Below are 14116 nucleotides of genomic sequence, written 5' to 3'. Positions count from 1 at the left end.
AGGATTTAAAACTAAAAGAAAATACCGATCTTATCTATCACTTGTTTACAGACCAAATAAAAAGATAGTCCAATCATGGGTACCTAAGTCCAACTTGGTCAATCAAGTTGGACTTGGTAAATATTGGGTCCCCAAGGATCAAGTCCATTACCTTAATAGACCATATCGAGGTTATGATCCAGAAGGAGCCAATGGAAAAACTATCTTTATTAATAATTAGAATTGTTTGATGATTGTTTCTTCTTTTCTTTATGCATACTTAGACTAGGATAGACTAAAAACCTAGACATAATTTACACTTGATTAGTTAAACCTAGGGGTTTCAAAAAGAAAATTAAATATATAATTTCTTAGAAAGGATCTGTCTAGAAGTGGTGGATGATCTCATATCCAAGAAGGCCTAGTACCTCGCCACAGCCTAGGAGCCAATCTTTGAAATGTGTAATTAATTAACTAATTAGAAAACCTAAGTCTAATACAAATGTAAATTAATCGTTAGAAATAATCTTAATTAAAGATAACCATCTCACAAAACTACATAAGATTCCCTGATTGATAACTTAGAATCAAGTGAGATGGACCTAGGACAACTTTTTAAAAATTATTTTAAAACCCTTTTAAAAATCATTTTAAAAAATTATTTTAAAATCCTTTTAAAAAAGCTTTCAAAAATTATTTTAAAAACCTGTTTAAAAATCCTTTTAAAATTATTTAAAAATTATTTTAAAACCCATTTAAAAATCCTTACTAAAATTATTTCAAAAATTGTTTAAAAACCCCTTTAAAAAAATCCTTTTAAAAATTATTTTAAAAAAATATTTAAAAATCCTTTTAAAAAATATTTAAAAATTATTTTAAAACCCCTTTTAAAAATTATTTTAAAAACCTTTTAAAAATATTTTTAAAAATATTTTTAAAATTATTTTAAAATCCTTTTAAAAATATTTTTAAAACATTAAAAAAATCCTTTTAAAAATATTTTTAAAACATTAAAAAAATCCTTTTAAAAACCTTTTAAAAATTATTCTAAAAACATTTTTAAAAAACCTTTTAAAAAATTATTTTTAAAAAAAACATTTTAAAAAACCTTTTAAAAATTATTTAAAAAATAACCATTTAAAAATCCTTTTAAAAATTATTCAAAAAATATTTTAAAAATACTTTTAAAATTATTTTAAAAACCTTTTAAAAATTATCTATAAAATTATTAAAAAAAACCTTTTAAGAATCATTTTAAAAATTATTTAAAAAATTATTTTAAAAACCTTTTAATAATTCTCTTAGAAATTATTTAAATAATTGTTTGAAAAACCTTTTAGAAATCCATTTATAAATTATTTTAAAATTATTTTTAAAACCCTTTTATAAATTATTTAAAAATTATTTTAAATAACCTTTTAAAAATCCATGTAAAAATTATTTAAAAAATTATTTTAAAAATTATTTCAAACCCCTTTTAAAAATCCGTTAAAATTATTTAAAAATTATTTAAAAAACCTTTTAAAAATCCATTAAAAATTATTTCAAAAATTATTTCTAAAATTATTTCAAAAATCTTTTAAAATCCTTTAAAAATTACTTAAAAATAATTTTAAAACCCTTTTAAAAATTCTCTGAAAAATTATTGTAAAAATTATTTTAAAAATCTTTTAAAAATTCATTAAACAATTATTTTAAAAATCCTTTAAAAAATTGTCACGCCCCCAAAGGAGTCTCTGCCAGACAAAAATCCGGCAGCACCTCCCCTGTACCGGTGACAATCTGAAGCATCACTACAAGCAAAATACATCAGCCACATGCGGCTGGAATATTTATATACACAACCACGCAGTTATAATAACAGCCCACACGGCTGGAATGAAACAATCACAACCACGCAATTATATATAAAACAGCCCACACGGCTGTACCAAAACACAGCGGAAAAACGAAGGAAAGCCCACACAACACAAATAAATAAAATGCATGCCGGCACGGCTTAAACACAAATACAACACCAAAATCATAGGATAGCCACATGGCTATACACAAATACAATGCCAAAAAAATAAGAAAAGAATATACAAAAGAAAATAAGCACGGTCTTCGGATGTGACGTAGGACCCGGCAGACAGGATACTCCAAGCGACACACCAACCATCTACCTGCTACCTGAAAACATAAATGTACAAATGCGGTGGTGAGTATAGGTAACTCAGCGGGTAATAGACAAGATAGTGCATGGTCCATAAACAACATGGAGATCACAAGTATACAGTCTCAGTAGGGAATAAAGAACATGATCATACTATCATAATCAATGCATCTGAACATACGACATAATAACCTGACATATAAAACTGTACAAACCACAACTAACATAAGGACGGATACATACCCAATCCGAAATCGACGCAAGGTACAAAGATCAATAAACTCACTAGATCTGCAACAGCATACCCGTGACACCTGTGCAATATAAATACGACTGCATATACATGTAAAATAAATGACATGTATGCAGCATGACAACCATATCGCAAACAAATGCAACATACCACAAACACATGCAACTAGTATCTACTAGGCATGTATGCAAATATATCTCCAAAGATGCACCGCGCATCAAATGCCAATGTGCATGCATGCTCCATGGTCACCCCCGCCACCTCTCTAGACACCACGACCCCTGTATGGCCGAGAGGCTTGGGTCCGTGACAAACCGTACTAGCCTCCAGTACAAGCACCGCTATAGGCGGCCGAAGCGGACGGTCAGCTAAGTAGTTATATAACTACATAGCTAAGGGTCCCTGACCACTCACATCTCTAGCCCTCTGACACTGTACCCTCAAGACTCACTACTCCAGAGTGGTCGAGGCTGACAGAACACTGAGCAGCTGAGTAAGCGCGACAGGACTAGCTCCACTCCAAACTACCACTCTCCATCAGTGGCCGAATGGACGGCTATAAAAGACTGACAACCCTCTCAACTACAAGGGAGACGATAGTCGTCAGTATGCCATGAATGATGAACATGATGATATATATATATAATCATGATACGGACACCGTCATCATCCATGCAACTCTAAATCCACCTAAGTGTCCCACAACATGAGTATAATCATCATGATACCTCCATATATCCCACCAAACATATGTATATAACTACACATGTATAGTCAACCAAAAATCTCCAATAACCTCAACAGACACACCTACACAACCCCACGTGTACAATCAACATGTATCCTCCAGTAAAAACACATCAAATACGTGTATAAACCACAGACATACAATCAACACAACTCCAATCATCACACCGGACAGAAGTATACACGACATACGGATGGACAAGCCTCATATGAATACCACCAACGAAGTAACCCCTACCATACATACTCTACATGTACACAAATACCACAGAGTATAGATAATCCAAAGTGTAGACTGTATAAGAATTAAATAGATCATCACAAGGGTCAAGCATCGGTATCAAGCAGGAAAGCAACAAACGAACACGATATAAGATAAAGCATCCTAAACCATCACATAAAACCATGCACTAAGCTCAATAAAATCTACATAGAGGCAAGGAAGAAATACCCGCCTTTATCTGTCGATCGTGCCAAATAATCCCGCGTCGAGGCACTCATCCTGAATCCAAGTCCTGTGATCACATAATATATATTTAGCTAATTACATAGGTAGCAAATAGCTAAATAAACTTCCCAATCTAATTAGGGAAAACCCTAATCGAAGTAACTTATCTAATTCCTTAATTCAACTCCTTCTAGATCCAAACATAATCCACAATCTATTAATCAATCCAAAACTCACTAATCCAAACTCATCATAAATCCACAACAACCTAACATCATCATCTACAACTAACCAAACCACCACATCTGATAATCCAACCAACAACCAATCCAATGATCCTAAGAATGATCACATAACACTCTACATCAACCGATCATCATATCCACAAATTTCCACCCAATACAAACCTCAATCAATCACAAACTCCAACATGATTCACCTCTAGATTCTCACTCATATCCATAATTTCCAACCTCACATCCCTAATCTAATATCCACATGGAAGCAACAATACTTGCTAACATATCTCAACAAAACAAACCCTATCATCCTGTAAGAACCAGGTTTAGCAACACACTACTGAATCCAACAGAAAAACCTAAATGGAAGTCATTTACCTTGAGGTTTGGCAGCATATTCAACAGCTCACAGCACCATAATCCCTTGCCAACAGCCACCAAGAGCCTCCACTACACCAATTCTTTCCAAGATTAACCCCGAACCTAGATGTAGAGTATCTATTTTGCTGCAACTCTAACAAATATAGACCTTACTCACCTCCATTGATCCCTAATCCTCCCACCGAGACCTCAACAGCTGCAAGAAGTGAAGGGGCAGTGATATGCTCACGAAGAATCCACCAAGAAGCTGATCCGATGCCTCCTACATGTCCAGCATCGGGAAGAACATCACAAACAAACCCAATTACATGAGAAACCTTGAATTCACAGCACTTCCTGACACTTCCTTACCTAAATTATGCTTTGGCAGTCCATCCACTCTTGGATCAGGATCCAATCAACACCAATGAGAAGGAGGAACCGGAATCCAGTGAAGTGGACCTCCCTGATCCAAGATCCGATGACAAGAAGGCACTGGACATCCACAAGAGGCAACTAGGGCTCGAATCTCCCCTCCCTCGTCGGGCTCTAGCCTTGTCGTGCCCTCGCCACTTGATCACCGTCGATCGCGCGTAAGGAATGGCCGAGAGGCCGAGAAGGTGGTCGGTCCTCCAGAGATGGATGATACCGTTGAGATCCGGCGCTCTCCCTCAGGCGACTTGGCGAGAATAGGTTTGTCGGGGGAGAATCTCTTCGTCGATGTCGGGTTCATCCGCGCGAGAAAGGAAGGAAGAAGAGAGGAAGATCGGTTGCCACTTCCCTCCTTAACACTCAAGGGTTGCCCTGCGCCGGCGACGTTGAGAGAAGAGGAGAGGAGAATCGCCGGTGAGGCTCGGGACGAAGAGAGCTCGCGCGCATGAAGGGGGAAGAAATCGGGAGGAAGGGGAATGGTTCGGAAATTAAACCTAGGTAAAGAATTTATACTTAGGTAATTTAGATTAAATGAAATTAATCCACTCCCTTTTTAAGGGTATTCCAAACAGGCCTCCAACTAGCCCCGAATCCGTCCCCTCAAAACTCGTCGTACGAGCTCCGAAAAATTCCCAGAAAATTTCTAAAAACTCCGGAAAAATCCAATAAGATTTTCCGTTCAATAATATTTATTATTTAATTTTACGATATCTTACATTCTCCCCCACTAAAAAAAAATTTGGTCCCCAAATTTACTACTCAACTCAGAGATCCTCATCCAAGGGTAACCACTAAGCAACAAACTCATATACCACTCCATCTAAATATCAAGAACAAATCTCCAACCCTAAAGGATGACTCTAAGGATTATATGCTCACCCTACTTTTGCTACTCCAACACTGTTACCGAACTAACTGTCGATAAATCAACTATCTTTGAAATCCAAAATCCACTACCAACCAATCATCCAACATCAGTATAAGACGCTCAAACTATCCATCAGTAAGCGAAGCTCCTAATCCAAAGCCTGCTGTAACCACAATCAAAACCATGATGTGAAATCACTAATCTCCATCCAAAACCATACTCAAAGATACATCATCAAATCCGGTCATCCCTCTAGAGTATAATCCTACTACTCAATCCAAAAGAATCTATCCTACAAATCAATAGCTAGGAGCAAGTCATCTCCCAACCATGATTACCCAAACCATCATATCCCCTCCGAGTCTTGGGTAATCCCACAACAAGATCCATCATAACATACTCCCACTCCACTCCAGTATCCCAATCAACGGAGATAATCCTACTAATCACTGATGTTCAGCCTCCACTTGCTGACATAATAGACATCAAGCTACAAAATCCACGATGTCTTCCTTCATGAAAATCCACCGATAAGAACGCTCCACATCTCCATACATCGGGTGTCACCCGAATGTACCACAAATTCAGATCAAGTTATTTCCTGCAGTAACTTCTCCCGGATAAGAAGTGACGCGAAAACACACATAATCTTCCATAGAAATCAAAGAATCTCATTCTCATTACACGAGAATTCTCACTACTAGTACGAGACTACTCCGCTCATGCTATATCGGAACTGCACTAACCCCAAGTACGATACATCTGTGTAGAGTGCAAATCCGTCTACACTAGAAAGTACCGCTAAGACATGTGCAACTATCTAAACTGATCTCGCAAGCATCCGTCCAAGAAAGTTCTATTCTCTTCCTAGACAGTCCAATCAACGACATAACGATGCTAGAGAAACCCTCAACTAATCTTCGATAATATCCAGCCAGACTACAAAAGCTATGAGTCTCGTGTATAGACTACGACCACTCCCAACTGATAACAGCCTCTATCTCCTATGGATCCACCGATATCCTCTACTAAAGACAACGCGTCCCAGAAACTCGTAAAAGACAATCACAATACGCACTACTAACTTCACATATAGATGTTCCCGTCGAAACATCTCTAGAACTATGCGAAGCTAGTGTACATGATCCACTTCGAATCGAAAATAGATCACAACATCGTCAATGTAGACAATGAAAACTGATCTAAACACCCTAATAATACCAAATACATCGAGTCCATAAAAACATCGAGGGCGCTGTAAGCCTAAATGGTAAAAACCAAGGACTCATAATATCCGTATAACAGACTCACTCAACCGTAAGGTCTCCAACAATAAGAATGTAGTCTAATCACCAACTACAAATCAACCAATCCATATATATCACAGGCATATCACTCCTCATGTCACTATCAACATCAAACACTAATAATAGATCATCAAGTCATATATCCACTAATAAATCATCAACAAATAGCATATCACCACACATGATCTCACAATATCCACGAATCAAAATCATCCTCAATATCAATCAATCATACTAGATAGTCTCCTAAACAATGATAGAGTAAAAGGAAAGTATTCAACCTTCAACCCCCACTACCAACATACTAAATGTATCCAAAAGGTCTGCCCAATCTCATCATCTCATCCTCTTAGATACTCATATATCCATAGTAAAAGAAGATCAATCCAAAGTCAAAGGGTCACACAACCTTTTGACTAAGAGTCTACCCATCTAGAAGGTATCTCCACAACTCTCATAATCATTCCATAAATGTCCCTCGATAAATATCGATAAAAGGTCCAACCCTCTAATATGAGATATAGACTACAAGATCTGGTAAAATGATCACGTGGTCAAGGTCTTGAGCCACCTGATAGAGACAATGTTAGCTGAGCCGTCTAACCATCGTCTGGTACCCCATCATACTGTGATTGCTCCATCTGAGGTTCAGTAACCTCCAGTATCAAGCAATGAACACAAAAATAGAGGAACACTACAACTAAACAACTGATCAAAATATCTGTCAATCGACGCTCTACCCCTCGAAGATCGTCATCCGAAATCCTACCTAGTTACAGACGGACCTCCTAGGTATTACTCAACTAATATCATTTCCTCCGCACCATTACGGGCTACATATCACTAAGTACGTCAAGGATATCTAATCATATCTGCTCAATCAATGAGTCAGGATCTCCCATGGAACAACGTTAAGCGAGTCGATTAATCATCGCCTTATCAACCACCATACTACTGAAAGAAGTATAGAAATACTCTCTCTCCAAAACACCTCAAGGGAATCACTAAGTGATGACCTGATCTCCAAAAAGCATTCCCTGCTTCTTCCTTCACGTGGTACCGGGTCACGTAAAGGTTAAGTAGCTAACTTCAACTCTCTCATGTCAGTACAAATCATATATCCAAATGTACTCTCCAACTCATACACCCTAGTAATGGATCCATCTCATAAGTGTTAAGCAGGTAGCTTTACCCTTTTCCACATCAGTGGAGGTATCCTATCCGAATGTACCTTCTAAGTCATTCAACTAGGTACAGACAGTCCATGGTCAAAGTCCCCATGGAATAGGATACATCGATCCTCTATAGACAGACTAAGCCGATAATGGTATACGACCAATTCAGTCCTTTATACACCGGTACAAGTCATGTACTCAAATATATCTCCCAAAATATCTAATCAAACACAAGTAACCCCAAAGATCAGAATCTCTAAAAATAGAGTATGATGATACCCTAATGATCAAACTACTAACTAAATCGGTCGTCAACTAACTGATCTAATAAGGGTAAATCAATTCTCGTCAAAATCAACTAAGGTAACATCAATCCACCACTACCCAAGTCAACAAGGGTAATCTACAAACCTAACCAACAGGAGTAAATCAATACTCTACTAATCAAAACAACAGGAGTACAAAACCAACTAAAATCAATCAAACCATCACTGCACAAGTCGATCAGATAACTCAATCCTAAACTGATCTAATCAACCGGAGTAATACAAGTTGATTCAACATATGCATACAGATACCATCCACTATCCACTAATAATAATAGAGGCTGGTATGTGACTCTAAATCTCAACCAACTAGTAGTAACAGTAACTAACACAACTGGTAGTATGATATGAAGAAATCCCCTGAGACTGTAATTCCTTGATCTCCAGTAGGTCAACCGTGATCAGTGATTGACCCAACCAATGTAATGCATGATACAAATAACCAGACAGATACTAGCAAAAGAGTACTAACACATGTCACAACAAACTATCACGGGGAACAATACATATACCAACAGCAGTGTATGATAACAATATGCAAACGTACCTCCTATAGCTTGGAGATGTCCTGCTGCTGCCTGGTCCCAAAGCCCGAAAAGTCACATCAAGAAAATCGAATCACGAAATCCAAAACACAAATAACAGGCATCGTACCTGCTCTGATACCAAAAATTGGTATCAGATAAATCTCGAAAAACCAGAACACATAGCAAGACAGGTATCGTACCCGCTCTGATACCACTAAATTGTCACGCCCCCAAAGGAGTCTCTGCCAGACAAAAATCCGGCAGCACCTCCCCTGTACCGGTGACAATCTGAAGCATCACTACAAGCAAAATACATCAGCCACATGCGGCTGGAATATTTATATACACAACCACGCAGTTATAATAACAGCCCACACGGCTGGAATGAAACAATCACAACCACGCAATTATATATAAAACAGCCCACACGGCTGTACCAAAACACAGCGGAAAAACGAAGGAAAGCCCACACAACACAAATAAATAAAATGCATGCCGGCACGGCTTAAACACAAATACAACACCAAAATCATAGGATAGCCACATGGCTATACACAAATACAATGCCAAAAAAATAAGAAAAGAATATACAAAAGAAAATAAGCACGGTCTTCGGATGTGACGTAGGACCCGGCAGACAGGATACTCCAAGCGACACACCAACCATCTACATGCTACCTGAAAACATAAATGTACAAATGCGGTGGTGAGTATAGGTAACTCAGCGGGTAATAGACAAGATAGTGCATGGTCCATAAACAACATGGAGATCACAAGTATACAGTCTCAGTAGGGAATAAAGAACATGATCATACTATCATAATCAATGCATCTGAACATACCTGACATAATAACCTGACATATAAACTGTACAAACCACAACTAACATAAGGACAGATACATACCCAATCCGGAATCGACGCAAGGTACAAAGATCAATAAACTCACTAGATCTGCAACAGACATACCCGTGACACCTGTGTAATATAAATACGACTGCATATACATGTAAAATAAATGACATGTATGCAGCATGACAACCATATGCAACAGTCATATCGCAAACAAATGCAACATACCACAAACACATGCAACTAGTATCTACTAGGCATGTATGCAAATATATCTCCAAAGATGCACCGCGCATCAAATGCCAATGTGCATGCATGCTCCATGGTCACCCCCGCCACCTCTCTAGACACCACGACCCCTGTATGGCCGAGAGGCTTGGGTCCGTGACAAACCGTACTAGCCTCCAGTACAAGCACCGCTATAGGCGGCCGAAGCGGACGGTCAGCTAAGTAGTTATATAACTACATAGCCAAGGGTCCCTGACCACTCACATCTCTAGCCCTCTGACAACTGTACCCTCAAGACTCACTACTCCAGAGTGGTCGAGGCTGACAGCACACTGAGCGGCGGAGTAAGCGTGACAGGACTAGCTCCACTCCAAACTACCACTCTCCATCAGTGGCCGAATGGACGGCTATAAAAGACTGACAACCCTCTCAACTACAAGGGAGACGATAGTCGTCAGTATGCCATGAATGATGAACATGATGATATATATATATAATCATGATACGGACACCGTCATCATCCATGCAACTCTAAATCCACCTAAGTGTCCCACAACATGAGTATAATCATCATGATACCTCCATATATCCCACCAAACATATGTATATAACTACACATGTATAGTCAACCAAAAATCTCCAATAACCTCAACAGACACACCTACACAACCCCACGTGTACAATCAACATGTATCCTCCAGTAAAAACACATCAAATACGTGTATAAACCACAGACATACAATCAACACAACTCCAATCATCACACCGGACAGAAGTATACACGACATACGGATGGACAAGCCTCATATGAATACCACCAACGAAGTAACCCCTACCATACATACTCTACATGTACACAAATACCACAGAGTATAGATACTCCAAAGTGAAGACAGTATAAAAATTAAATAGATCATCACAAGGGTCAAGCATCGGTATCAAGCAGGAAAGCAACAAACGAACACGATATAAGATAAAGCATCCTAAACCATCACATAAAACCATGCACTAAGCTCAATAAAATCTACATAGAGGCAAGGAAGAAATACCCGCCTTTATCTGTCGATCGTGCCAAATAATCCCGCGTCGAGGCACTCATCCTGAATCCAAGTCCTGTGATCACATAATATATATTTAGCTAATTACATAGGTAGCAAATAGCTAAATAAACTTCCCAATCTAATTAGGGAAAACCCTAATCGAAGTAACTTATCTAATTCCTTAATTCAACTCCTTCTAGATCCAAACATAATCCACAATCTATTAATCAATCCAAAACTCACTAATCCAAACTCATCATAAATCCACAACAACCTAACATCATCATCTACAACTAACCAAACCACCACATCTGATAATCCAACCAACAACCAATCCAATGATCCTAAGAATGATCACATAACACTCTACATCAACCGATCATCATATCCACAAATTTCCACCCAATACAAACCTCAATCAATCACAAACTCCAACATGATTCACCTCTAGATTCTCACTCATATCCATAATTTCCAACCTCACATCCCTAATCTAATATCCACATGGAAGCAACAATACTTGCTAACATATCTCAACAAAACAAACCCTATCATCCTGTAAGAACCAGGTTTAGCAACACACTACTGAATCCAACAGAAAAACCTAAATGGAAGTCATTTACCTTGAGGTTTGGCAGCATATTCAACAGCTCACAGCACCATAATCCCTTGCCAACAGCCACCAAGAGCCTCCACTACACCAATTCTTTCCAAGATTAACCCCGAACCTAGATGTAGAGTATCTATTTTGCTGCAACTCTAACAAATATAGACCTTACTCACCTCCATTGATCCCTAATCCTCCCACCGAGACCTCAACAGCTGCAAGAAGTGAAGGGGCAGTGATATGCTCACGAAGAATCCACCAAGAAGCTGATCTGATGCCTCCTACATGTCCAGCATCAGGAAGAACATCACAAACAAACCCAATTACATGAGAAACCTTGAATTCACAGCACTTCCTGACACTTCCTTACCTAAATTATGCTTTGGCAGTCCATCCACTCTTGGATCAGGATCCAATCAACACCAATGAGAAGGAGGAACCGGAATCCAGTGAAGTGGACCTCCCTGATCCAAGATCCGATGACAAGAAGGCACTGGACATCCACAAGAGGCAACTAGGGCTCGAATCTCCCCTCCCTCGTCGGGCTCTAGCCTTGTCGTGCCCTCGCCACTTGATCACCGTCGATCGCGCGTAAGGAATGGCCGAGAGGCCGAGAAGGTGGTCGGTCCTCCAGAGATGGATGATACCGTTGAGATCCGGCGCTCTCCCTCAGGCGACTTGGCGAGAATAGGTTTGTCGGGGGAGAATCTCTTCGTCGATGTCGGGTTCATCCGCGCGAGAAAGGAAGGAAGAAGAGAGGAAGATCGGTTGCCACTTCCCTCCTTAACACTCAAGGGTTGCCCTGCGCCGGCGACGTTGAGAGAAGAGGAGAGGAGAATCGCCGACGCTGGTGAGGCTCGGGACGAAGAGAGCTCGCGCGCATGAAGGGGGAAGAAATCGGGAGGAAGGGGAATGGTTCGGAAATTAAACCTAGGTAAAGAATTTATACTTAGGTAATTTAGATTAAATGAAATTAATCCACTCCCTTTTTAAGGGTATTCCAAACAGCCTCCAACTAGCCCCGAATCAGTCCCTCAAAACTCGTCGTACGAGCTCCGAAAAATTCCCAGAAAATTTCTAAAAACTCCGAAAAATCCAATAAGATTTTCCGTTCAATAATATTTATTATTTAATTTTACGATATCTTACATTCTCCCCCACTAAAAAAAAATTTGGTCCCCAAATTTACTACTCAACTCAGAGATCCTCATCCAAGGGTAACCACTAAGCAACAAACTCATATACCACTCCATCTAAATATCAAGAACAAATCTCCAACCCTAAAGGATGACTCTAAGGATTATATGCTCACCCTACTTTTGCTACTCCAACACTGTTACCGAACTAACTGTCGATAAATCAACTATCTTTGAAATCCAAAATCCACTACCAACCAATCATCCAACATCAGTATAAGACGCTCAAACTATCCATCAGTAAGCGAAGCTCCTAATCCAAAGCCTGCTGTAACCACAATCAAAACCATGATGTGAAATCACTAATCTCCATCCAAAACCATACTCAAAGATACATCATCAAATCCGGTCATCCCTCTAGAGTATAATCCTACTACTCAATCCAAAAGAATCTATCCTACAAATCAATAGCTAGGAGCAAGTCATCTCCCAACCATGATTACCCAAACCATCATATCCCCTCCGAGTCTTGGGTAATCCCACAACAAGATCCATCATAACATACTCCCACTCCACTCCAGTATCCCAATCAACGGAGATAATCCTACTAATCACTGATGTTCAGCCTCCACTTGCTGACATAATAGACATCAAGCTACAAAATCCACGATGTCTTCCTTCATGAAAATCCACCGATAAGAACGCTCCACATCTCCATACATCGGGTGTCACCCGAATGTACCACAAATTCAGATCAAGTTATTTCCTGCAGTAACTTCTCCCGGATAAGAAGTGACGCGAAAACACACATAATCTTCCATAGAAATCAAAGAATCTCATTCTCATTACACGAGAATTCTCACTACTAGTACGAGACTACTCCGCTCATGCTATATCGGAACTGCACTAACCCCAAGTACGATACATCTGTGTAGAGTGCAAATCCGTCTACACTAGAAAGTACCGCTAAGACATGTGCAACTATCTAAACTGATCTCGCAAGCATCCGTCCAAGAAAGTTCTATTCTCTTCCTAGACAGTCCAATCAACGACATAACGATGCTAGAGAAACCCTCAACTAATCTTCGATAATATCCAGCCAGACTACAAAAGCTATGAGTCTCGTGTATAGACTACGACCACTCCCAACTGATAACAGCCTCTATCTCCTATGGATCCACCGATATCCTCTACTAAAGACAACGCGTCCCAGAAACTCGTAAAAGACAATCACAATACGCACTACTAACTTCACATATAGATGTTCCCGTCGAAACATCTCTAGAACTATGCGAAGCTAGTGTACATGATCCACTTCGAATCGAAAATAGATCACAACATCGTCAATGTAGACAATGAAAACTGATCTAAACACCCTAATAATACCAAATACATCGAGTCCATAAAAACATCGAGGGCGCTGTAAGCCTAAATGGTA

The 14116-nt window shown here is 39.1% G+C and overlaps 1 long non-coding RNA gene across 1 annotated transcript; it reads right to left on the bottom strand.

Moving 5' to 3' along the window:
• Nucleotides 1-11557: 11557 nt before the first annotated feature.
• LOC121987476 lies at nt 11558-11941 on the bottom strand. Its single transcript, XR_006113613.1, has 3 exons — nt 11913-11941; nt 11719-11823; nt 11558-11630 (listed from the first exon to the last, which is right to left on the bottom strand). It is a non-coding gene; the product is annotated as an uncharacterized LOC121987476 (long non-coding RNA).
• Between the last annotated feature and the right edge of the window lie 2175 nt (nt 11942-14116).

Source organism: Zingiber officinale, chromosome 5B, assembly GCF_018446385.1.
Source record: "Zingiber officinale cultivar Zhangliang chromosome 5B, Zo_v1.1, whole genome shotgun sequence".
In the NCBI taxonomy this organism is placed as follows: Eukaryota; Viridiplantae; Streptophyta; class Magnoliopsida; order Zingiberales; family Zingiberaceae; genus Zingiber; species Zingiber officinale.
The sequence above is the reverse complement of the archived record's forward strand: the minus strand, read 5'-3'. Positions and strand labels throughout refer to the sequence as shown.